The sequence below is a fragment of the Molothrus ater genome, chromosome Z (assembly GCF_012460135.2).
Source record: "Molothrus ater isolate BHLD 08-10-18 breed brown headed cowbird chromosome Z, BPBGC_Mater_1.1, whole genome shotgun sequence".
NCBI classification, from domain to species: domain Eukaryota; kingdom Metazoa; phylum Chordata; class Aves; order Passeriformes; family Icteridae; genus Molothrus; species Molothrus ater.
Genome location: NC_050511.2, coordinates 41,156,037 through 41,180,596, shown reverse-complemented (window position 1 = coordinate 41,180,596; position 24,560 = coordinate 41,156,037). Strand labels below are relative to the sequence as shown.

Below are 24,560 nucleotides of genomic sequence, written 5' to 3'. Positions count from 1 at the left end.
AGTAATTGTTTTAATCTGAATTTTATATTAAAACTGCAAAGATAGAGTAGGTGTAGTGTGTTTTTAGTGACTGATAAGTGTATGTTGTTATATAAATCAGGTTACATATGTAGGTGTTTCTAGTACCTAGGACAAAGAAGTATTGTATATAAAGCTTGTTTTTCAGTTGCCTTAAATTCCTAACGCTGTCATGTACATTCAAATTACACACATAGCTGTTTGTTCTCTTTGCACATTGGCACAGATTTTCCAGACTCATCATGCCAAACCAGTAGCGGCATTTGTGCCAAAGGGTTAAGTGTTTGGAATAAGAGGGAAGCCGTGCAGTATCCAGGACAGCACCAGCAGTGTGATGATGGTGTTTTCTGGGGCTCTGTTGTGATTTGTATCACAAATCTGTACACAGATCAGTCTGTGCAGCAATTGTTCAAAACCTTGTATTTGTATTAGTACTTGGAGTGCCTGTGTTTGTGGCAGAGGCAGGGAGTGGGAAGGTGAAAGCTGTTAACTTTTCATGCACAGCAAGATGCAGAATTCATCAGAGGCTCTGTCGTCGCCCAGCTGTTAGCCAGCAAGTTACCCATAGGAGTAAAGTACTTGTGCTTATTTTGGGGTTGAACTTTGTGGCAGGTGGAAATCAGGAGTTCACTAAAACAGCTGAGTGTTTGCTGTGGTAATTGTGGCATGTGTCTGGACTTCGGCTGTAATTCTCTGCTCAGCTCTTTGGCAGGAGGACAGTGTGATCTGGTTTTAAAGCCTGAGGTCTCTGAGAGGCATGTGGAAGAGCCTAGCTCTGAAACTGCTGAAGGGGGAGAAACTGTGATAGCAAGGAGGATCAGCAATGAAGCTTAATGCTTCTTGTGGCCATCTGCAGAGTTGAAAACGTTTTAGTGACGTTCGCTGTTCTTTCTGTAATGGGCGGTCATGTAGACATGCATCATAGAGGCATACATTGATTAATCAAGAAAATGTTTCTAGTGAGAACAGGAAACACTTTAAAACCTGAGCTTTTCATTAGCACTTCCCATTTCCTGTCCAGCCTCTCTGTTTGGTGAAATATAGGAGTTTTACTTCTGGAATTGAATGGCTTAGTTTGCAGCATTAAGTGGCAGCAGCGATGATTGCTGCTGTGGGAGCCTCACTGGGGCTCCAGCCTGCTTATTGGCCATGACAATCTGGCAAAACTTTCTTGAACTCAAGGTTTCTTTATCTGATTACATTGCTGCCATGTTTCTTCAAGTTTCTCAGGATCCCTTGATCATTTTCAGGATATAAAGCACTTCTTTTGGATCTCCCAAAGTACAGTTTGGGAGATTCTTTCTCCATTTTCAGAACTGTGATTTAATTTTAATTCCTAATTGTATTTGTTTTTCAGAGTTTGTGTGAAAAGGTTGAAAGTATTCCTGTATTATGGTGATGTGACATAAAGCAAGGGTAGTTTAATCTTTTGTAGTTGATGAAAATGTGAGCTTTAAATAACATTCAGGAAGCAGAGAAGAAATATAAGAAGAAATATATGAGAGGTTGAGGAAGTAATTATAAAGGCTTTGGCAGCTCTCTTCCAACAGTCACACTGTGCTTGATAAAGCCAAATTAATAGTTCCCTTTATGTGGAAAAGAGGGACTTGGAGGTTGTGAAAAGATGATGTTTGTTGCTTTCACAGTTAATGAGTTCCATTTTCAGCAAAAATCTAAAGACTTTAGGCTCATGTGTTACTGGTGGCTTTATGGTGCTACCAGTGCTGTCATATTCTGGTGGCATTTGAGGGCCCCAAACAGGCAGATGTGTTAAGAGTTTGTGGTACCTAAATGCCAGTGGGAAACATGGTCACTGCCACATGAAGTAGTTCGAAAGAAGAAAGTGAGCCTTATGGAAGGAGGAGAAGCAGAATTTTAAATTTTATAATTTGAGTGGTCCTGCTCCTTTGAGTCACTCAACTTTGCCTTTGGCTGTTATATCTCAAAATGCTTTCCAGGTAAGTCTTTCTGTGGAAGTGAATCCCAAATGCTTGGAGGCGGGAAAGGTAGCAGTAGCTGTTAGTTTATGGAATATACAGCAGAACTGAAAAGGTATGGGGCAGGCGAGCCACGTGTCTGAGCTGTGTGGCACAGACATCAACAGTGGATAGTTAGGAAGGACGTGGAGTTGGGAAGGATGGAGAGCTGTATAAAAAGAAAGATGTGTGGGATTTACGTTTTCTTACAGAAAAGGTGATTTATGTCTAGATTTTCAAGTAAATGGGTCATGTGGAAAGAGAAGATGACTTGCTCTGAAAAAATGCATCCATGCAATTTCTAGATGTTGATGTTTCATTGTGGAGTGAAACTATAGTGTGTATTACTGATCTGATGAAAGCTGAAATATGTATTATTCTGATTCACACATTACCTTCTTGGTATACCCACTGCAAGTATATCAGCAAAGCCCATGATCACATTTTTCTTCTCCATCCCTCCAATTTGCTGAGAAATAGGTAACTAGTTGTATTTTCTAAGGTATTTGTGCAGAGAAGTAAATTCATTGCATTTTGTAAATCTAGTGGAATTTTACTGGTATCCTTCCTGTGCCCAGAGCATTAGAACTTGCAAACCTACTGGTGCTGATTACCATGTTCACACTATGATAAAAATTTGAAGATAATGCAGTTGATTATTGCTTGTGTTTTTGCATCTAGGTATACCAAATATGCTGGGAATTCATTTCTACAGATGGATTTTCCCTGAGGTTTGTATTCAGGCTGCACTGATTGATCCTTGGCATAGCTGTATCAATAAGCTAAGTCCTAATAGACAGCTGGTAATAGAATTGGGTTTTTAGAGGGCAGCCTTATTGGCATATGGCTCTCGTTATGGGACAGTACCACATCTAAAGTCATTTTAGTTCTTGATGTTGCAGTAGTGCCGTGTAGAGATGGTGCAATTGCTCCAGGGAGAAGATGGAAATGCCTCACATCACTCAGCTGTCCTCCTGCTGATTAAGGAGTGACACTGTCCGAGATGCCTTTAGGAGGCAGGCAATTATTTTCAGACACAGAGATGTTAACCAAGAACTGAAGCCTTATGGGAACAAAGGATAAGCAGGGCTGGAGAGAGGGGAGGCTATTCCCAAAACATTTATTTTGCTGCTTTTTAGTATTAGTGTCTCTTGAGAAAGGTTTTCCATTTACATGGTGAAGCATTTAGCACTTGGGAGCTGACTATGTGAAGAGCTAAGTGTTCCCTGTTTCATATTCTTTATCTTTACACTTGCTCAAATGTAAAACAACCTAGTGCTAATTTGCATCCTGTTAGTGAGATCAGCACTGATGCTCTTTTTTCTTTCTACTCATTTCAGATAGTATTACAGGGGTTGTTTTGTTTTTGTTTCAATACTGAGCTAAAATCTAGTTTTTTAAGCAGCAAAGGGATTTATATCCAGTAGGCTGCTGCCATGTGGTCATTATTTTTGTGGCAGACTCATTACTTGATGACAAAATTAGGGCATTGCCAACTGCTCAAGGCAACCATTTGCTACTGTCCTTGTATTAGAGCTCTCAGAACAGCCATGCAGCTTGAGTTACAGGTAAGAAATTAATTTTTAAAATATTTTGTTAGGCAGAGTAAATTAAAAGCTCATTTAGAGGTTCTTCTAGTAAATGAGGTGTCACAATAGGGAATAATTTAGTGGCAGTGGAAAAGAATTCAACTTGTAAAATGGTGTAATCTAGGCTCCAAATGGGAGAGGTTTACGTGGTGTAGTCACTGTTGACTGGTCAATTTCATTGTATCATAACTAACAATGAAGCTGTTTGAATTGCTTAGCAGATTGAAGTTTCCTAACCTGACTCTGACTCATGTTGCCTATGTAGAGATTAATTGTAAGTGTTCTTATGTGTACATCTACATCAGGATGTCTTTCTGTGACTAGTTTTCATCATTTTTGTAATAGCCTTGGTTCATTTGGAGACATACAGTCTTGTAGTCCCCAAGAACAGCAATGCCTGAGTAAGGGCCTCAGTGTTGTCTAGTAGGACCTACTGGGAAGCTGTTTTCTTTGTTGTTGTTGTTGCTGGTACATTGTTTATACATACTGTATGTTTTCTGTTGCCATATAGCTTAAATGTGAAGAAATAATGAAAAACACTGATGCCTGTTTTGAGTAAATTGTAGCTGAACAATTGGCTGCTTTATTTGCACTATAAGTGTGCAAAACTGTAACTTGAATCTTGAGATTTATTTTGAAGACGTCAGGCTTTGGTGTGATTTTTAGAAATGTATACAGAATAATCTGTGTTTAGAAAAGTGGATGGCAGTTGCATATCACTATTTTTTGCCCAAAGACATTAAGTTAGATGAATAAATGGGGGTTGGGATGACAGGCACAGACCTCAGTTGTGCTTGTGCTCTAGAATGTACTATTGCATTTTCTGGTTATTGCTTCTGAATCGTGCCAGTGCTTTTGCTTTTATTGAAACTTGTGGTATGTATTTCATAACTAGCATTTGCTTTTTCTGGTTTTGTGATTTTAAAAATTTAACTGTACCTTGATTATCAGCATCACTGAAGCTCACTTGAATAAGTGAATAGAATGCACTCTGCACAAATGCAAAATCAGGAGGGTGTTGTTTGGAAATATGTGCAAAACAAAAGGGCAAACCAAGAATAAAATCTGCCTTTTAGAAGACATCAGAATAATCTTTTATGCTTGTAAAAGATCTCTTTTCTTTAATAGCAGGAGTCGATTGTACTGAAAGGATGCTGTTACATTTTAATGACATTAATGCTTTGTCTACTAAAAAAAAAGAAATGTGGAGGTGAATCCGTGCGCACTTTGAGAAGCTAAGAATTTAAGAAGAACGTTACCTGGTACTCACTTATCATGTATATTTTTCTTCAGTATTTTTTCAATATGTTAATTTTTCTTTAATATGTTTTAATATGACCTTTAGTCAAGGTATCACTGAACCTTTGAATTCCCAATGAGTTTTTAAAAAATTTGGTCGGAAAAAGAAGACCAAAACTGGAACAATGACAGAAAAGTAGATTCAGAGAAATGAATGTTTGTCATTGAGTTGTGTATTGGCACTTGCATATGCAGTGCTGTCTGAAGTTTGATATCTTAAAATTTCTTTTTCTGTCCTACTATGACAAAAAGGTGTATATATTTATGTTTATTTCCAGGGAGATCAGCAGGTAGCAGACTAGAGATGATGATGTAGTGTGTAGAATGGGGAAGGATTTTGCAGCAAATGAGATGATGGCAAACAGAAAAAATTGGATACCTCTCTTGAGGAAGTCCATCTTTGTTGGGAGGGGAAACTCTCCTGAAGAATGTAGCTGAGTGGATGGTGTGCATAGATCAGTGTGCAGGGAGCACTGAATGGCTGCAGGCAGGGCAGTAGAGTTTGGTCTCTTCAGGAAGAGTTCGCCGCAGCAGGCTTTTTTTTTGTTTTGGTTTGGTTTTGGAGGCTGCTGGGAGATGAGGATTGTTTCTGTGGGTGCAGGTGGCTTTTCTTTGCAGTCGGAGTGATTCGAGAGGGTGGTCCCATCTATCAGTGGGAGATGTGTGTGATAAGACCTGCTTTTCTTGTGAATGGCTGAAACCTGGCACATGGCGTAACTTTCATTGGGGAGCAGTAAGCTGATACTTCTGGTCTGCAGTAGCTATCATTGGTGTTTTGCTCTCTCCGTTTTCTGTCTGGGTATGTAGCTGTGTCTGCTTTTTCCTATTCCTTTCTCTTATTAATTTTTATTTTAAGCTAGTGCCACATGACTGCTGTCTTGCATAACTCTCTACAGCTTTGTTTATTGATGCACTTGAGTACAGACTATTATTTTGTCTTTGCTTTTGTTCCTGTTGCTTATGTGGTAATTAGTTTTCCCCTGAGCTCTGCAGGTGCTGGCAGACAGGGGCAGAGGTGCCGGTGCTCTGGGGCCTCGGGAGGTCCTCTGTTCACCTGGCAGTGGTGCCTGCTGCTGTGGGAACCTCACTGAGGCTCCAGCCTGCCTGTTGGCCATGGCCTCCACTCCAGGCCATGGGCTGCCCTCTCCAGGAATAAGAGCATGGGAACAGGCTGTTAGGGAACCTTCTCAGAGGGAGCCTCTGGGCAGCCCAAGGTGTGAGGGCATAAGCCACAGCCAGTGGTAACGCGCAGAACTGAGAGTGTTTCTCACATGAAAGTTGTGTCCCTCTCCACTGCTTCTTTCATTTTACACAAATCACATTTTACTGTTGTTTCTTTTCCTTTTTAGCCCACAAAACCATAAATTTGCCAGATAATTTTCATCATCCAGTTTTTATTTATATGCTGAGCATTACTGCTTTTTAGTCAAGGAATTGTGCTGTAGACTTCAGCTGAAGAAGTGTAGTTGCAGATTAGAAGTGGACAGTGTTCTGGTTTTCTTTCTCATTATTCTGTCAAGAATGAAATGGTTAAAACAATGAGAGGTTTCCGGTTACCATGTTTGCATCAGCTGACTACGTGTTATTCTTATTAATGAACTGTAGCTGAGTAGTTGGCATCTGCTGTGAAGGAGAGAGAAATTATCAACCATCAGTTTTGTGACTTTGCTTTGTAGACCAGCTATTTAACATACTGCAATAAAACTTAGCAATTTTGGCAATTCAGAATGATGCTGGCAGTCTCACATTGTTTTCTGTGTGAACAAAGTAGCTGTGGCTGTTCTGGTTGTTGCTATTAGCCTTCATCAGTGTAAAATAAGGTCCACAAAAACTGCTGTGAAACTAATGATCTCTTTTGAAAAAAATCACAGATGTTTGAGATTAATGCAGGCGCTTCAGCAGCGTGACCAAGGACCAGACTGGGGGTAGTAGAACAGCATGCCAGAGCAGAAGCCAGTGGTGCATGCTGGCTTTTGCAGTTAAAATGGTTTGCAGAAATAGTGCTGACAAAGTCACCCCTTTGCATGAGCTACCAGAGATGCAAACAGTCAAGGTGTTTGGGAAGAGCTGCAGTGACTGATTTGCCATGCTTTATTTGGCCTCTGGAAAAGTCACTGTATGAATGGTAACTGAATGAAGAAGTTAGTTTTAAAAAGTAGTTTGTTCTAAAAAGTTTTAAGTGACTTCAGGTGATAGCATCATGATCTTGAAATTAGTTTAGGTAGGCAATATAAATTTGCTGTTAGAATTTTATAACTGGGAGGATTTTAAAAAGCTCAGTAAAGTAAGGCACTTACATTTGCTTGAAAGACCTAAGTAAAATGAATGCATAGCCCAGTTTTCATGACTGTTTTTTCCTTTTATAGTAAATGGTGCTTTAAACTTTAAAGGCCTCAGTCAATCAAAGAAGCCTATACTTTACAACATTTTTCTAATAAATATAAGTAATTATATCACTGTATTAATATGTATTGTAGTACCTAACATATAATTTATACTAATATATTATTATAAGTAATTATAGTAATTCCATTATTAATCATGTAAATACAAATTTTCTTGTCTGGAAATCTAGTGCACGTCAGGATCCTGAAGGGCCCTATTTGCTTGAAGTTCAGTGTTATTCTGAGGACGGATGAGGAAACTTTGGGAAGAAAAAAACAAGTTATACGTGTTTCTTTGATTAGAGAAGCTACTAGTCACAAGCTTAGGAGTGTTTACTGATCTTGTTGTAGTGTCTGCCTTCTGGATTTGGATTTGCGAGTGAAAGAAACAGATGAAATATTTCAGGAAGTAGTCAAGAATGGAGAAGGGAGGCTGCTTGAGCTCAGTGTCAACTGGCTATGTTTTGTCCATCTTTCTGATTGATCGGGATTCATTACTTCCTGAGGGGACCCCCCGTGCCTTCAGAGGCTCCAGACATACAGGGCCTCTGGGATAGGGACTGTGTTTAACTCTGTGTCAAGAGTAGCACTTCAACACCAGGCACTAGATCAGTGATCCTCCTCTGTTTAAGAATTTGTAGTCTTGTGAAGGGAAAGACTGGTGTAGGAGGAAAGATCCTCAGTTGGCAGCAAGCTGGCACTTGCTGTTGACTTCACTTTGGCAGATGATATGCAGGGTAAGGTGTTCTGCTAAACCCTTTGGTAACCCATAATGCCTTCTTGAGGGTAGAAACAGTGTAAGCACAAATGCTCTGGTCAAATAATAATTTGGACAAGATGTGTGATACTGAGGGATGAGAAAGTTCCTCCAAACCGTGTTGCTACCATAGGCAGAACATGACATAATGCTGCTTTTCTTTTGCTCCAGACTCTCCCAGAGAGCTTCAGATCCAATGTCAGGTTTTCAGAGAGAGTTTAAGATGGCTAGCATGTATGTGGAATGTGCAGTGTCTGGAGGCTGAAGCTTTCCCATTTATGCAATTTTATAGTCTATCAACTTACGGTTCTACAAGGAAATTTTTCTTCACGTGGGATTTCCCATGAAAGCTCTTAATTATCCTGTGCAGTTTGGGGAGTTCCATTTGCATTGCTACATTGCATTTTATCTTGTGTTATAATTGCTGTTTATGAGTTGCACTATGCTGGAGTTTATCTAGAAATAGTGAAGTAAATGGTGTAGTACTGTGTAAGTTTAACATGTGAAATAAATGTGTACTGAGACATTTCTTTTGCATGGCATGAAATCTCTCAGTTAAATATGTAAAAATATGCAGCGAGAACATTTGCAATTATGCCATGTAAGGTTGAAGGAGTTAATATGGAGAACTTGTATTGCAGTGATTCATGGCAAATAGGAACAGACTTAGAGAAATGTGGCTTTGTTACAGAAAATTTTTAAAAATCTAGATGGGATTTTTTCAAAGCTATGTATACAGCCAGAGAGAAACGAGGAAGGTTTTTTCACAATAATTTTCATATAGGTCACTGAGTAGAGCTTTGCTCTGTAATCACTAGACATTGTTTCCAAAGCACATATGTACTGATGGTAGGGTTTCGCTTCCAACTTGACAATGGGTTGGGCAGATTCATAATGGAAAAAAATCTGTGCTGTAATGGTGAATTACTGTTTTTTGGTGTGGTGTGGGTTTTTTTGGATTGTTTTGTTTTGGGTGAAAGAATAGAGAAATGTATTTAAAACAGCTTGATTGCTGCCTTGGTCTTTGTTGTCTCTCTCAGAGGTACACATATGAAGTCTTTCTGAGCTCTGCATGGGATGGTGAGGCAGCTGCATGTGGTAGCAGCAGACTGCTGAGTCGGTTTTGCCCTGAGAAGGGGCTGTGCTGCAGAGCTGTGCATGCTACTGCTGCAGCTGTGCTCTATCCTTCATTGCTTCTGCAGCTTTGTGGCATGGCTGTGTTATAGAACTATGTAAAAAAATGTAAAAGATAGTAAAATTCTTGATAGAGCTGCAAAATTGGTTTGCTTGTAGCACCCCAGAATTACAGCGGCTGGTGTCCTGCCTACTCTTTCAGTGCCCACTCTCTTGCTTGAGATGGGGGGGAGGGGGGAAGAGGTAGGGTGGTGAGCTTCAGCTAAAAGTGAAAACATAACCTGATGAAAACAGTGAGCAACTGCTTCCCTGAAGAAAAACAAATTAAAGGTATTACCTTAGTCCCTGAGTAACAAAAACCTCTGGAATGGCTGAGTGAAATTTTGTAACGAGACTTCCCCACTACTCTCATCTTCCCTGTGTAGAAAATTGATTTCTCCTTATTTTGATTCTAATGATTGCAAATCCTCCATGTCATCTTATTTCCAGGGATTAATTACTCTCCTCTGTGAGAGCCTGCACATTTTGTTGTTGATCATCAGTTTCTGGCTGCTGGATCTTTTCATACCTTATTAAATGAATGATCATGCTATTCAATATCACCTTCTCCTATCAACATGATAAAATCTTAAATTGCTTACATACTGCTTAGACTGTAGTAGGTGTTTCATAGTCAAATTGGTTACTGTTGGAAGCGTTGCTGTTTGTGGATAGAAAGTCTAGTACTTGTAGTGTTAAAATTTCAGAATATAGTTCTGCAGAAGTGAAACCCTTCAAATACTGTAAAATGAGGTAATAGAAAAGAAGTTACTTTGAAATAATAATGAGATAATAGAAAAGAAGATGGCTGCTTGAGGACCCACTGAACATAATCAGTACTGAATCTTGTTGAGTTTTTTCCCCATGGATTTACTAAATGTTGTAAATATAGTACTGGATAGTTCACCATCTAAAAGCACAGTCCTGGAACAATCAACCTGATAGTTTGGTTTTAAGTAAGTAAATAATTTGGCTGCTTTTACTTTTCCATGTGAGGGTTGAAGAGGAGGATGAGTGATTATGTTATTGAATGTACTAGTTAAATATCCGAGGCTGTTTACACTGTAACTAATAATGCTGAGTAATTCTGGGAATGAATCTGTTTTCACTTTGAGTAGACAGCTATAGTATAATTGCATGCTATATTAAACTGCTAACAGTTTTTAAATACAGGTGGAGTAGGAATGTTTGGACCAGCAAATGCAGTAAAACTTGAATTGAGTTTCTTGTTCAGTTAGTTGTATGTTAGTGTATGTTTGTCTATTAACTTGAGTGGCATGGCCTGCTGCCTGTCCGCTCTGTAAAAATGAAAGCAGTATCCACCTTCAGCAAATTTAGGCTATGTCTGCTTTAAATCCTTTTTTAAATCCACTTTTATGAGCAAGTGGAAGGGGGGGGTGTTTTAAAGAAAAAACAGCCCTGAGGGGAACAGCAGAGGTGTGAGGAATGCTGCAGTAGACAGTGTACATGGTGGTTGGAGTCCCTTGGAGGTGTGAGATGGGGAAAAAGCTGCTTTGTACATTGCCTATAGATATGCTTTGCCAGTAAAATAGACCCAGCAGGCGGAGTCACAGTCCTGGAGAAATAACCTTTTATTTAGCTTTCCTGTAATATTTTAGTATAGGGAACAGTTGCTCAGTCCCCAGTTGCCTTTTTTTTCTTTTCTTTTTTTTTTTTTTTTAATCTTGATGCATCTTTCTGAAGCTGGACCCAAACTTGGTAAGTTCTTGAAAAACTTTGTCGAGAAGTATGTACAAAATCATTTTAGGAGGAGTAAATGGTTGCTATCAGTTACATTAAACTGTTCATGCAGATGATGCTGACTTGCAGTGAAAACGTGTGCTCCTGAATTTATACCCTTAACTTCACGATGCTGATGTGCTTCAGTGGTGATTCTCATGAGGTGTATGTATTCAGTCTCAAGCGTGTCCCTTTACAGTAGCCTTTTGTGACATAGTCTGGTTTTCAGCACAATTTACTTCGACATTTACTTGAGTAGGTTTTTCTGTTGAAAAGGGTATTTCAGATATCGTACGGTAAGGTTTACAAAAGAGTTGCATCTAATTGCTCAGACTGAAGTGCTCAACCCTCCTGGCTTGCACACACTCTGCCCATGAAACATGTTAATCCCCTCCTGCCCTCCCCCCATTGAAGAAGCCTGATACATTTCCTTTTGCATTAGTTGGGCCTTCTGGGAAATACATGCAGAAATAAAAGACTTTTCTATAGCCCTTTCTCCCTTAGGAATGCATAGAAACTAGCTCCTTGGATGTGGTCCACAAACTTGAAACTTGATTGGGGCGTGGGGGAGGGAAGGAAATCTATAATCCCATGCACATGTTACTGAGAGAGTCCTAATTAAAAATGGAGGTAAAGGTATAGAAGCTCAAAAGATCTCACGGTACTTTGCAAATAAAGAATGTTTGGTTGGGTTTTTTTTTAAACCTGTGTGTTTTGCTGAGGTTTGCCTCCGAAGCAGGTATTTAAAATTCTTAGGTTTGTGACCTTTGTTTGTCCTTCATCTTCATTAGCAGTGTCTAACCAGACAGTCTGCCTTGAAGAGGCTTGTTTTGTTTGCAAAGATGTATGGTGGTAGTTTCTCAACTAGTGGTGGTACTTTCTCAACTAGTGGTGATACTCAGACATTTTACCTTAACTATAGCAAGAACTGGACCCCTCGCCTTGGGATAGTTATTTGTGCATATCGGTTACACATGCATGGAAACCCACAAGAAAAGTGACTGCAGGTTTTTACATGGTATCCCTGTGTTGGTAATTGATACCTGTAGTGTACTACAGGCAGAAAGGCCTTGCTGATTACAGTAGAGTGTTTGGTTGTATAGGAATGCCTGCACCTTGGGATGGGCTGGCTGTCATGTTGCAAAGGACCCTGAGTTTTGAGCTGCCTGTGGCCTGTGTATGGCAGTGGCTCTTGAGGTACGCCAGTGCTGCACCTTTACAGGAAAAACCTTGTGAGGAGCTCACCTGGGGTTGGTTGGCTGTGGAGATACGGTGGTGCTGCCAGGGCGTGGAGTATAGACTGATGTGGTTGGGCATGTGGCAGTGTCCATGCTGCCCTCCTCCTGCCTGAAAGAGGAGTCTGTGATTTGAGATACAGTGAAGCACGAATGCAACCCCTTATGGGCAGGACAGTGTGGTTGTTCCCAACGTAGGCTTGCCTGTGGGTTCATCTTTGCTATGGGCAAAACCAAAGTTCCCTCTTTCTCCTCCATGATTATATTTATTGTTTTAATGTAGCCTGAAAATTGCACAGTAAAACTCTTTATTATGAATACATATGCAAATATCTAACGTCGCCACTTGCTCATTAAGATCAACTCAAATATAGCAGCATTAATAGTGCTTTATGTTTTTCCCATGGTCATGGCATCCATGGAGACTTGTGCCTCTCAGTGTTGGTGCACCACTGCCATTGCAAATGCCAGAAAAGCCAGCTGGAGCTACTTCTGCCGGTTCCCACTCTCTCCCCTTGCTCCCATGCAGGTTCCTTAGAAGTGGTAGTGCTGCTGCTTAGAGGCCTGATGCTGCAGCACATGCGTGCTGCTTGCTGATGGTGTGTCCCCACCAGTGACAAAGCAGCACTGCTGCGGGCCAGGAGCTGCCTCAGCTGGTTTTGCCAGTAAGAGGAGTGTTGGTGAAAGCGTGGTATGATCTCTGCTTTGGTGAGGTGGAGCATGAAAAGGGGCATCAGCAAAGTAAGGGTGAATCTGACTTGACTGAAGTGACAGTTTCTTTCAGCTGACAAAAATATTTCATAAGTGTTGGCTTTCTTTCACTTATTATTTAGTGTGGAGTTGTATGTCATGTTCGTTGGCAGTCCCCAAAGGAGGGAATTATTTTAATTCCACGTCTCTTCCAGAAGCAAGAGATTATGATCTCTGTGATGATGGCTTGTCAGGCTGTCTCTCCCCCCAAGTTGGTGACCTGTTGCACAATGTCCTCTTCTTTTGATGCTGATATCTTTGCCTCATGTCTCAGTGCTCTCTGCGCCTTGATTTCTGCTATGGGTCAGTTTAATAAGACCATTTGGCATTCTAATGTTACCAGCTGACAGTTTCTTAGAGCAGGCTGCATTTTTTTTTTTTTCTCTTTGATTTTAATTCAGGTTAGGAGTTGATCATGTTTGTGCAGGCACAGATTTTCACCATGTGGTTCACTCCCAATAGGTGACATTTTGTTCTGTGGGTTTAGTTTAGGCCCAGACCTTCAATGTAGAGGGAGGGCTCTCTTTAAAGTATGGAAGGCTGGTGTAATCTGTCTTTGCAGGCTTTTGGGAACACTTTGCAGCACTGACCAGCTCACTGTGATTAATTACTTGGCTGCTAATGAATGGGGGGATGTTTTCTGCATTTTTGTTATTGTCAGTGGTTGGTGCTTTTTCACAGCTTGCATTCTGCTTAAGTAGTTTCCATAAGATATAATACACTGCTTCCAAATTATATTTTTAATTATGTTGAGCAAGTTGCTGATTTTAATATGGAGTCTTCATTTAGTAATGACTTCTCAGGCTGTAGATGATGTTTTCCTACAAAACTGGTTCACTTGAACTCGCTCATATGTGACAGTTGCCATGAAGTTTGCTGGTCCAGTTGTCTTAACAGCAGACTGCTTAATAGGTGAGAAGGCTGAAACCAGAAGTTTTTGTTTAATTTGGAAACTGACTTTCTGTAGTTTGATTCACTTTGCAGCGAATCACACAGTACATAAACATAGCATGTGGTTAATCTTTTCTGGTAGTATTTGCTTTTGAATGGTGGAAAAATTCTAAGAAAAGTGTGTTGGAAAACACAGCTGTTCAATGACAGCTCTTAATTTGTTCCTTGATTTGATGTTTAAATTTCTAAGTATGCAGAAATATTTCTGTATCAAAACTTACATCATTGGGACAGTATGGTGTGCAGCTTCTTCTTAATCATCTTCCTGAAAGAATGGTTGCTATAGACATGATGAATCTTCAGTCTGTTTGCTGAGGAGTGCCTGGAGAAAAAAATGTACTTAGTCATGCTGTCTGTGTTTATCTAGAACTTTAAACTTCTAATTTTCCTTATTGTTTCGACTGCATTTCTTTCAAATAACACCATTGACTATGGAATAGGGTTTAGGCATGGAAAAGGTATTTCCTCCTTTTACAAGGCTGGTATGGCGCTCATGGGTTGGAAAACTGCATGTCAGCAGAGTTTCTTCAAAGCAAGAAATAGGTGGAAGTTTGGTGGAGTTTAGTGTTGGGGATTTTTTTTAATGTCTAGTTAAAATACAGATCATTTGACAGGTTCTTGGTGAAAAACTTGGGTAAGAGTTTCAGGGTATAACATGTGAACTGATGAAAGTTGTCTTTGCCTTAGGAAAAGAAGGCTAACCCATAATGTGAAACAAACTGATCAGCTGATGTTTTTCAGCATGGATAAGATGCCTTTTAAAGGTCTGATAAATCAGTTGTGTGGTTTAACATTGAACAAAGCCTTTTTTAAAAATAATAAACCTGTCTGATATTGTGTCTTACATTCTTAATGGTAGATGATAGCTGTAGACTTCCTTCCTTTTTCTGCGAGGTATTTCAGTGTCTGTTGTGTGGGGGCCCTCTGGCTGTTGCAGCAGTGTTGGCCAGCAGCTGCTAGCTTGGTGTGACCAGAGTCTTCTGGGGCAGCCGAAGGCTGATTGGGAATGTGAGATGTGGTAGGGATCCAGGAATGCTCTGATCCAAACTCTTCACCGAACAAAAACACCACTGGGCATCCGTTAAGGGGGGATACTTACTGCTGGGGTGGCAGGCTCTTACAGTTTATGGCATCTGAAGATTGTTAGGAGTGCAGAGTTAATTTTTTTTCTAAATTAGGTGTGGAGTTTACCTTTCTTGTGTTTGACAGCAACTCTTATGTTTAATATCTCAGTGTTAACTTTTTTGTTACTCCTTTGTTGTAAGTATGTGGAGTCTGGCCTAGCAAGATCAGCCCTGGTGTCAGCAAGGCTGTCCTCTGAGGCCTTTATGCCCTTCTTGAAGGCATGGAGCAAGGGTAGGGGACAAGGAGGAGCAGCTGCCATGCCCTTCCTTGCTTTCAGGTAGTGTGACAAGAGAGCCATCCCTGTCCAGCGCCAGACTTTGCGAAGGGCTGCTGGAGCTGAATGGGGCCAGGAGGAACTCGTTCTGAAGGATGGGTGGGGAAGCACTTTGTTTTGCTTTGCCCTCAGTTAGTGGTTGAGAAAGTTGCAATGACACAGCTCCTTTCAGCAGCACTGCAAAAATAGCCTCAGTCTCTAGTAATTTGTGCCTCTCACCATCACTCATATATCTCACCATACAATCACTGTATTCCATGGTGATCACTGCCTCTGTCAGCTTCTTGCCCAGCTGTATCCCCGTCTGCTGGGCTGCTCCCTCCCTGCCCCCTGTGCCTGCCAGAGAGAGCAGGCTCTGAGACTCTGGAAGGTGCATCCTCCATCTCTTACCTTCCCTGTGGTTTTTGGGGAACAGTGCTGTACGACATGGTTTGGTTTACATTGCAGACAGTTGAAACGGTGGTTTGTGAGCATACGGCTCCACACTGGCTTCTGGTCCAGCACCAGAGGGAGAGCAAACCAAAGCCCTCTAGCACAGGGCTTGCTTTGCTGGCCCTGGGAGAAGGAACTGGGCCTGCCACACCGGCTCCATGTCCCATTTTAATGTTGGTAAAGAACTGTGAATCACCTCTTTGTATCTGTAGAAATTGGATTCAGCAAAAATGGCAGGTTTAACAGGTAAGATGCCTTTCTAGGGTATTTGTGTTTGATGATGACAACAGGGCCTATTGTGAGGGTTGGCCTATGTCTCTTCTGGGTAGTGATGCTGTTAGTAAGGTTTTCTAATGTGTAATCTGGGACTATTCTTTGTCCAAACTCATCTGTTTTGTCTGAATGCTAACTGATACCATCTGGCTCATCAGGTTTCTACAATTTCCAGGGCTCACTAAAACACAGTATTGGATTGTTTGGGTTTTTTTCTTCTTCTCCTGTTTTGGTGTTGCTGAAGTCTTCTCTGTAATCTTCTCAATTCTGTAGGTATCAATTTTTAAAGTATTTTTGCCTGCTGAAGAGCTTTCTAGAGCAGATGAGATGGCCACTACCTTAAATCCCCATGGTCACTGCTGTTCTGGTGCCCTAGAGTACTGAACTAAGATGATGTCAGTTGCTTCCCATCTAAGTCAAATTCTGGGAAAAAAAAAAAAAATAAAAGGGCCCCTACACCAGAAAGTCAGCTGGTGGAAAACATGGGATCCTTTATCTGGCCTTGCTTTTCCCCATTGTTTTCCTCTGTGTGGTTGAGCAGGGCACTCACGTCTGGGAGGACAGGAGCCAGATGCAGTGGTGGCCAGACTGGCTGCAGGACATGGGGAAGCAAAGCTGTGTTGTGGGAAACGTGCAGCACTGTGCATTATAGTGTGAGGGAACTCTTGTCTTCCCTGGTGTTGTAGCTGGGTGGTCCTTCCCTTGCTGCTTCTTTATACCCACCCTGAAATTGCTTTTCTCTCATCCATGTAAAGTTTAAGCTCAGTTGAGAGGAAGATATTGGGATTCCCATTGCCTGAAGAAGGTAAATTCAGATTAAACTGAGTGATTTCTGCTAAAAGGTGAAAGCAAGTGGTTTGTTGGCTTGTAGTGAATGAAGGGGGAAGAAGGAAGTAAGTCAAAAAGTTGGTTTTTATAGTCCCATATGTTTCCTTTCCTCTTGCAAACTTTTATGTAGGTCTTAGTTGATGGGTATAAGAGGATGGAGGGGATTTTGTGTCTTCTAGCAATTTAAGAATTGGACTCAGATTGAAGAGAAGTACATGTATTCATGGCATGGCCAAAGTTGTATCACGAGACAAATCTGTTGTGCTTTAGTAACTTATATCTGCTCCTTACTTGGTTAGAAGGATTTCTACCTGACATACCTCCTCTACCCCCATGAAGTGATGTAGCTGCAGTGGAAAAGGAGTGCAGAAGTGCGCTACGGCTTAACTTCATGTTTATTAACCTTAGGAACTGTGCTGAGCTGACTGAAGTTGTGCAACTTAATGAAACACCTTGGTGTACTGAAAAGTACCTGTTCTAAGAAGAAAGAAAACAACAAAAAACCACCAAAACAAGCCCCGAGATATGGCTTTACCTAAGCCCTTTATGTGTAAAGAGTTATCTGTGTTTTATAGATTCTGGAGAGTAAATGCTTGCTGTAGGCTTCTCTTTTCAGTAAGTCTTGAGCTACCTAAATTGACATCTGAGGACTCCAGTGCTGACAACCCCCAGAGGCTGCTGGTCTCAAGTCATGACTTTTGGCTCTCAACCTGGTTGCTTTGAAAACAGGGGGTTTTGGACAGACATTGTCTGAATGTCTCAAAAAAGAGTTTTAAAAGACACTTGGAAGGATTAATTTGTAAGTTTGGAGATTTGTTGTAATGTCTTAGTGATTGTCAGCAGATTCCATATATATTTTTAATATGTGTTGCTTGTAATGCATATCAGTTTAGTGGAACTCACTAAAGCTTGGTTTAGTCTTCTTCCATTATCTATTTTGCCTGTGAGGGAGTACAGGATATTATCTGAGTTGTGCAGGGTTGATAAGTACTAGAAAATGTTTGCAGTGAGATAGATAAATTCAAGAAGCACTGCCTGTGTGACTTGTCAAAGAAAATGTAATGAACATAAATGGATAAATACAAATGATGAGGAAGAAAAGTTTAGCTGACTCCTAAGACCACAGTGTTTGGAAACTGAAAGCAGGTATTTCAGAGCAGTAATAAAGCACACTTCCATAAAAGAAAAGTAGCAATGGATTCTACCACTGCTGTATGTTGGGAACTGCAGGAGGCTGTGTATTGAGAACTGCTTTTCTAGGAGAAAGATTTTAATTTTTCAGATTTTAACTTCAGCTGACTTGTGGACAGGTTTAGCAGCCTGTGTTACATGGAAGGACAAACCAATTTTCAGTGGCAGCTTTGGCTCTGCTAGCTGTGTGGATTTTCTCCTATCCATATATTCCCTTCTGTGAATGCTTGTCATGTATTATTTATTATGAGTTTGTTTCATTTCTTACAGGCTTCACCTGGTCTAATTCACAGCACTGTGTTACTGACTTTTGTGCCTCGACTTCATGCGTTGTTTCATCTGTATCCTAGTGCAGAAGTGGAGGTATTTAAAAACATGAGAAGTGTTGGTAACTGGGAGAATTACAGGTTATATCTAGTATCTAGTTTCTTTTGGTTGATTTTGAAGATGGCATTAAGGCATATCTTCTTAAACTTAAAGTCATAACAAGTAGTGGATTTTGAGACTTTTTTTAAGGTGTTCATCTGTCATTTTCATGAGGTTATCACTTACAGGCACTTGACATCATCCAACTCAGATCCATTTTGCTAATTGAAAAACATTATCTCTCTATGTGAATTTCTAAATCATGTGGGTTCATTACATAACCTGACACTAACAGGCTGTGATAGAATAAATCACTACCATTAGAGGCCCTTTACTTGTCTCAGCCTGCTATTTCATTTTATTGTGGAATTTCTTTCTTTAGCTATTTCTGAAGCTTTGTATGTTCTTTCATAATTTTTCTCTTCTCATGAAAATTGGGATGAAAGTATTTATTCTGCTGTTTTCAGTTGGTCCTTACATTGTGCCACCTGTGATTGCTGCTTGTAGCTAGTGCGGTTGATCAAACATTACAATTTAGAAACAACATTGATACAATTGATTTTTATTTTTAAATGTGTTATACATATTAATGGAACACCACCAGAAGCTCAAAATCCTTCTTACCTTCCTTTATGAAAGGAATTTTCTCCTTACCATTTCCTTACAGTGTTTTGCAATTTCTTATGTCATGGTTTTACTGAAGAATAACTGTCATATCACAAATGTTTTGGAAGAAGTGAATATCTGATTTTTTTAAGATGTTTGGCTCATACTCAAGTGTCAAAATGTTGTATTTTTTTCATAGGTTTGAAAAGTTTCAAAAGAGTGCTAAATGTGGTGACCAAGGAGAATGGAAGGAGGGGATAAACTGTCCTTCCTGGGGAGGGGTTTTGTGCTATCTTTTCTAGCTAATGGCAGTAGTTAAGTAGTATGATGTACTTAAAATATGCTGGCTGTTATGAAAAGGTGCTGTTTAGTGAAAAACTGTAAGAGGAAACTTTGGGGAAACTTCTTTGTTTTATTTTTACTATGAGTTTTTGTCTCTTCTTTCAGTTCATAATTTTTTTTCACTGTTGTGTTTGTTGAGAGATGAGAAGTGGAGCTACCTGCAGTAGTTCAAGTCCTTGTTGACTGTACAACAGTCACCTTTTGTTCTCCAGTTGAATATGTAAGAGACTGACTAACAATGGTTTCGTTATGTGATGGCTCCTGAATGCTGTTGCCTGATGGGCAAGGAAGCGTCAGCTTTAATTAATGGACAGTCTGTTAGTACAGTTTGTTTGTTTAAACTATGCTAGGAGGCATATTGCTCAGTGATACACTAACCTACAGGAATATTTAGTTGTCTGCCTTGGAAACCTTTCAGACTGGTGTATGAGTTGCAGCATCTAAAACACATTGATTGGCAGAAAAGTTAGACTTGTGCCAGTAGCTGTGAATTATGATTTATCTGTTTTGAAGCTCTGCTTCTGAGAGTGACAGGCTTAGTATCCAGTTCTTCTGACAGGGAAGCAAGTGGATGCCATCATGCTTAGGCAGGGCTTTAATCACAGACCTGGTTCTGGTTTTTCAAGATGGCAGTACTCACCTAAACCATTTTTTACTAACTGCAGTGCTGTCTTTGGAAGCCCCTTACATTTACAGTAAGGTAGACAAGCGTTCTAAAACAAAGTTTCACATACCTGTTACTCAAGGGTGCATAGCATGAAAAGCAAAGGTTAATGAAGTGGCTGTGTGTGAAAGTCTTGGTTGTATGTTAACTTTTTCTTTGGCAGCTCTAAACTATCCTGATTGTCGCTTTTGTACAAAGCGTTTTCTGTCTGCTGCAGCTGTTGTGACTATACTGTGTGTCATGATCAGTCTGTCACTGTTCATTGATCTGGAGGGGGGTAGCCATTAATTACTCACTCCACTACCTGCTTGTCTAGCAATGCTTTTAGAATCTTCTGATGAGAGTACTACTCTAACTTTGATAGGGTGAGAGGGCAGAATTTGGTAAATATCAGTGTATTTCAAATTAGTTTACTTCCTATGGTTTCTACACAGAACTGTGTCTTTCAGATTGATTTTTTGTTCTTGCAGCCTCTGTTGTCTGAAGTTGCATCAGGCTGAGGCCTGTGAGAGTTTGTGTTAAAACTGTAAATGCAGTTGGTTTGTATTTGCCATACCCACTGCCTTGATTTTCTAAATGGTCTTTATGGTACATTTTCAGTCTTCAACAAATAGCAAGTACATTTTAAACATGCTAACAGTGCTTGTTCATACTTTTTTTGTCCTGTCCAAGTAGTGAAATCAGCTTGTGGTACAAATTATACTTTGCTGAACTTGTCATCAGGCATTTATCTGCTCTATCTCACAGTGCTCAAAATGGCTTTTGGTGTTCTGCGGTCAGTGAAGTTGGAAGACAAAAGTAAATAAACAGGCTTCAGCATAGGCAATCTGTCCCTTTCTGTTCTTCCTCAGTGTTCATTTTTGGGTCCTGCTGCTGACCATTTGTGATGCATCATTATATTCTGATAATGCAAAATCATTACGTCCCTGCCACAGTCTGCTAGTTTTCATCAGCATGGGAACAGAAGAGGACTGTAGGACCACTGCAATTCAGTGAGCTATTTATTTATTTATTAATGTTCTGGGAGCAGCTCACATTTTGGCTGGCAGTGAGAATGGAGTAATGTGGGCTTGGCTTCCCCCAGATACTGCTGTAGAGAGAGGCTTTGGAGGCAGCTGAAGCCCACATTATCTGTCTGCTTAAGGGACTGAAATGAGGTCTAGGATGGGAAGAGAGTAAATATAGTGGGATCTGCACTGTGTCCCGCTATTCTGAACTCGAGATCTTCCACCCTTTAGTGCACCTGCATGACAAGCTTTGACCCATTGTTGGTACTGTTGTAGATCAGAATCCTGTCTCTGGCTGTGTGTTTCAGTGATGCTCAGGTTGGTGTTTTTGAAGTGCTCTCCTGTGTATGTGTGTGTGTGACAGAAGCATCTTGTGCGCTTGCACTTATGCTTATTCAGTCCTCTGGTATCAGCGCAGAGTTTTCAGAGCCTCAGAGGTCCAGCCTCTCTGTATGCTTCTCACCTTCACTGTAGCTCAAACACAAGTTAGCACAGACTTCAAATAAAATAGGTTGGTATTCTGCGGTATTTTCTCACTTGGTTAGCAAGAGTGTTAATCCTGTGTCTGCTGTGAGCTGAAGAGGCATGCATCACAGTTCGTCAAGTGGAGCTGCCAGAAGGAAAATTACATGAAAGAGATTAAGAAGTTACACTCATGCAATTAGAAATTGAAGAGACAGGTGGATCAGTGGAAACCCGAACTTGTGAGGAACACATTCAAGATGCTTTGTTCCATGGCAGCAACTGGCCTGGTAGCTTCCAGTGTATTTTCTCTGGTTGGCAGAATTTCAGGAAAAACCGTAACACTTTCCAAAGCTGTAGTTCTGCACTGCAGAAGAGAGCAAGCATATTCTTCCTGGAAAACTGCAGTTAAATGAGCTTTTACTTGTTTCCTTGCTTTAGTACTAAAACTTGTCTGACTCTATATTGAGCTGTATTTAGAAACTGATCTGGCTGAAAAGTGGTGTCACACCTCCATTTCTCTACATAAAAGCAAATAGCCTAGTTTTTCTGCTGGGTAAGTTTTTTGAAACTTCAAATCAAGTGTTTTCATTTGTCTGTAAGAACAAGGGGAAGAAAACTATGCATGTGTAGCTTTCTGCATCTCACTCTACTGCATATGTTACTTATATACTGCTGTTAAAGTGTAATTTCAAGCAGTCTCTGTCTGGTGGTTGTATAAAGCCTGAATCTTTCTGCTTGCGTTCCTGATCCTGTTGTTCTTGTCCCTTGGGTGATGACATTCTGTTCCTGGTTGGTGGAGGTGGAGAGAAGACTGTGTTTGTTGCTGGCAAATCTCTACATCTCCATTAAAACACTTCTAATATTTATTCAAATTACCTTCCATCTTGTGCCTGATACTCTTCAAACATTTGGGGGCTTTTCCGATGGAGCAAAAAGCACTTGGTAGTTTACATTCTCTTTAATCCTTGGTAGGTAACACTGATCAGACACCAGACAACAAGGTGGGGGGGAAGGCATATTGATGTGCAGATGTGACTCTATCAATAACCTGGAAAATATATTTTTGCTTAACTTTTGTACATCCTAGAAGTATATTTTTTATATCCCAGAAGTATATTCTCCAGAACGTGGCAGGTCTGAGAAGTGCTGACACAAGCAGCAGTGTGGATCCCTGCCTTAGTTCTTTCAGCTAGCATCCCTGGTTGAGAAAGTGGTGTTTGAGGGAGTGCCTTTTCTCTTTTTGCCATGTTTGTAGAGAATGCCAGTCTTCTCTCCATATGGCCTAGGTTGGTTCAGTATGCAGTGGGGGATGATGCTGGGAATTTTAATTGAATGTGAGAAGGAGCTGGATGATGGTGCTGTTTGAGCAGTGATTTCCAAAGGAGCCACTGACAGCCAAGTGCAGACTCCCATACCACCTTTGATGGGAGATCTTTTGCTTACCCTTTGCACAGTGATGAGGTGTGCTGTTGGGTGCCTGTCTTCTGGCCTGAGACCAGGGGTGTGTAGGGATGGAAGGCACAGCATTCTGGGGGTCTGTTCACAATAAGGCCCATCTTGCCATTCCTCTGTAGATGCACCTTCAGTATGGCACAGAGGGTAATGCTGATGGAATTCATTTAGTAAAGATTTTGCTGTCATGGCACAAATTCTCAGGCCAGAGCAGAGGAGAAGTATACTTGTATGTTTTAAATCAATGAGTGTAGCAAACACCCTACTTACATAATTTTCCTTTGAATTATGAACTGGTTTTGATTTTTAGAACAGTGTTTGTGTTTTCAACAGTTGTGGCACTGTCTTAGTGCTTTCTGATGTGATTTTCATGTTAAGTGACGCTTCAGTCACTTAACACACGTAGAATGAGGAAATGACACCATTTGCAACAGGTGAACTGGCTTTTATGAGAATTTTAATTTTGGCCTTATGGAGGCCCTTTGGTAGCTTTGGCTGAGTTTGGAAGCCATCTCTTGTCAGCCACATGTTATTTTAGATGAGTTACCTATGGCTGTGACACTAGACATGTGATTGCTTTTGAAGAATTTTTGGAAAAAAATACTGCGTAATCATTACAGTGTATTGCAGTTCTACTTCTTTATCTCCATGTATAAAACCCCAAAATGACAGCCTTGGTTTCCTTGCTCTATGCTGTTTGAAAAGGCCAAGTTTGGAAGGTGCAATTCTGGTTTTATTATAGAGAAATCTGGGAGAAAACAATGTAAATTGAGATGTTTTTTTTTCCTTTCTTCATGCTACAACAGGCTTCGCTCTCCGAAGAAGCAGCTCTTTGACAATATGTTCTGAACTGTGAGCATGGAATTTTGACACTCAGCGCTGTGAGAACAGAACAAATGTTCACACACAGGTTTTGGTGTGGAATTTTGCTGGTTTTATTTTTTTTTAAGTTTTTTTTTTTTAAACAGCAGCTTTGGTCTGATTTTTGCCTGTCCTGTGCTATTGTCATAACTTTCCTAGGCACCAGATGATTACTGAAATTTTGGATATGCAATGTGTCTTAGTACATTAAGTGTGAGTCCCACAGAGAAACCATGCTTTTTGGAAACGGTCATAAAAATATTTGAAAGATATCTCCCCTTGTTGTTGCCAGTCTTCTAGAAAGTCTCACTGTGGAAGCAATGAAACCCAAAACATGTATATTCAGGCTACTACTGAATAGTAGCCTGAATAGTGTCTGATGGCTCTGTTTCCCTGCAAACAAAGTAAGGTGTTATTATTGTGCCATTTACAGGTTTTTGGTTGGTTTTTGGTTGGTTTTTTTTTTTGTTGTTTGTTTTGTTTGTTTGTTTTGTTTGTTTTTTGGTTTCTGGCTTATGGTGTTATGTTGGTAATTTAGCATAAACATTAACTGCGTTTGAAAGTGACCTAGAAAAGCCAGGCAAAATTGAAGCTCCCAGTCTGCTTGGTACCATGATGAGTGTATTTTCTGTTTCCTAATGGATTTGCAGCAGTGTTGATTTCAGAGTTCTGTTGGATGCACAATGAAACAGGTTTTGAACTTGTGGGTAAAGGGAGTATTTTTCAGTTGGAAAACCATGCTTACTCTTATTTGTATTGCCAGATGCAGTAGAAGTTAATCTTTTGCTGCAGTATATCTCCT

General features: G+C 40.4%; 1 protein-coding gene across 7 annotated transcripts in view; it reads left to right on the top strand.

Moving 5' to 3' along the window:
- SEMA4D (semaphorin 4D) overlaps positions 1 to 24,560 on the top strand; it is a 99,871-nt gene that overhangs the window by 12,678 nt on the left and 62,633 nt on the right. Inside the window, exon 1 of one of the 7 annotated variants that reach the window (XM_036403128.2) lies at positions 23,783 to 23,813. The exons of the other annotated variants lie outside the window; for them this stretch is intronic. The gene's annotated coding sequence lies outside the window, so the exon portion shown is untranslated. Of the gene's footprint in view, positions 1 to 23,782; positions 23,814 to 24,560 lie in introns of those variants that run through there. 7 annotated transcript variants of the gene reach the window in all.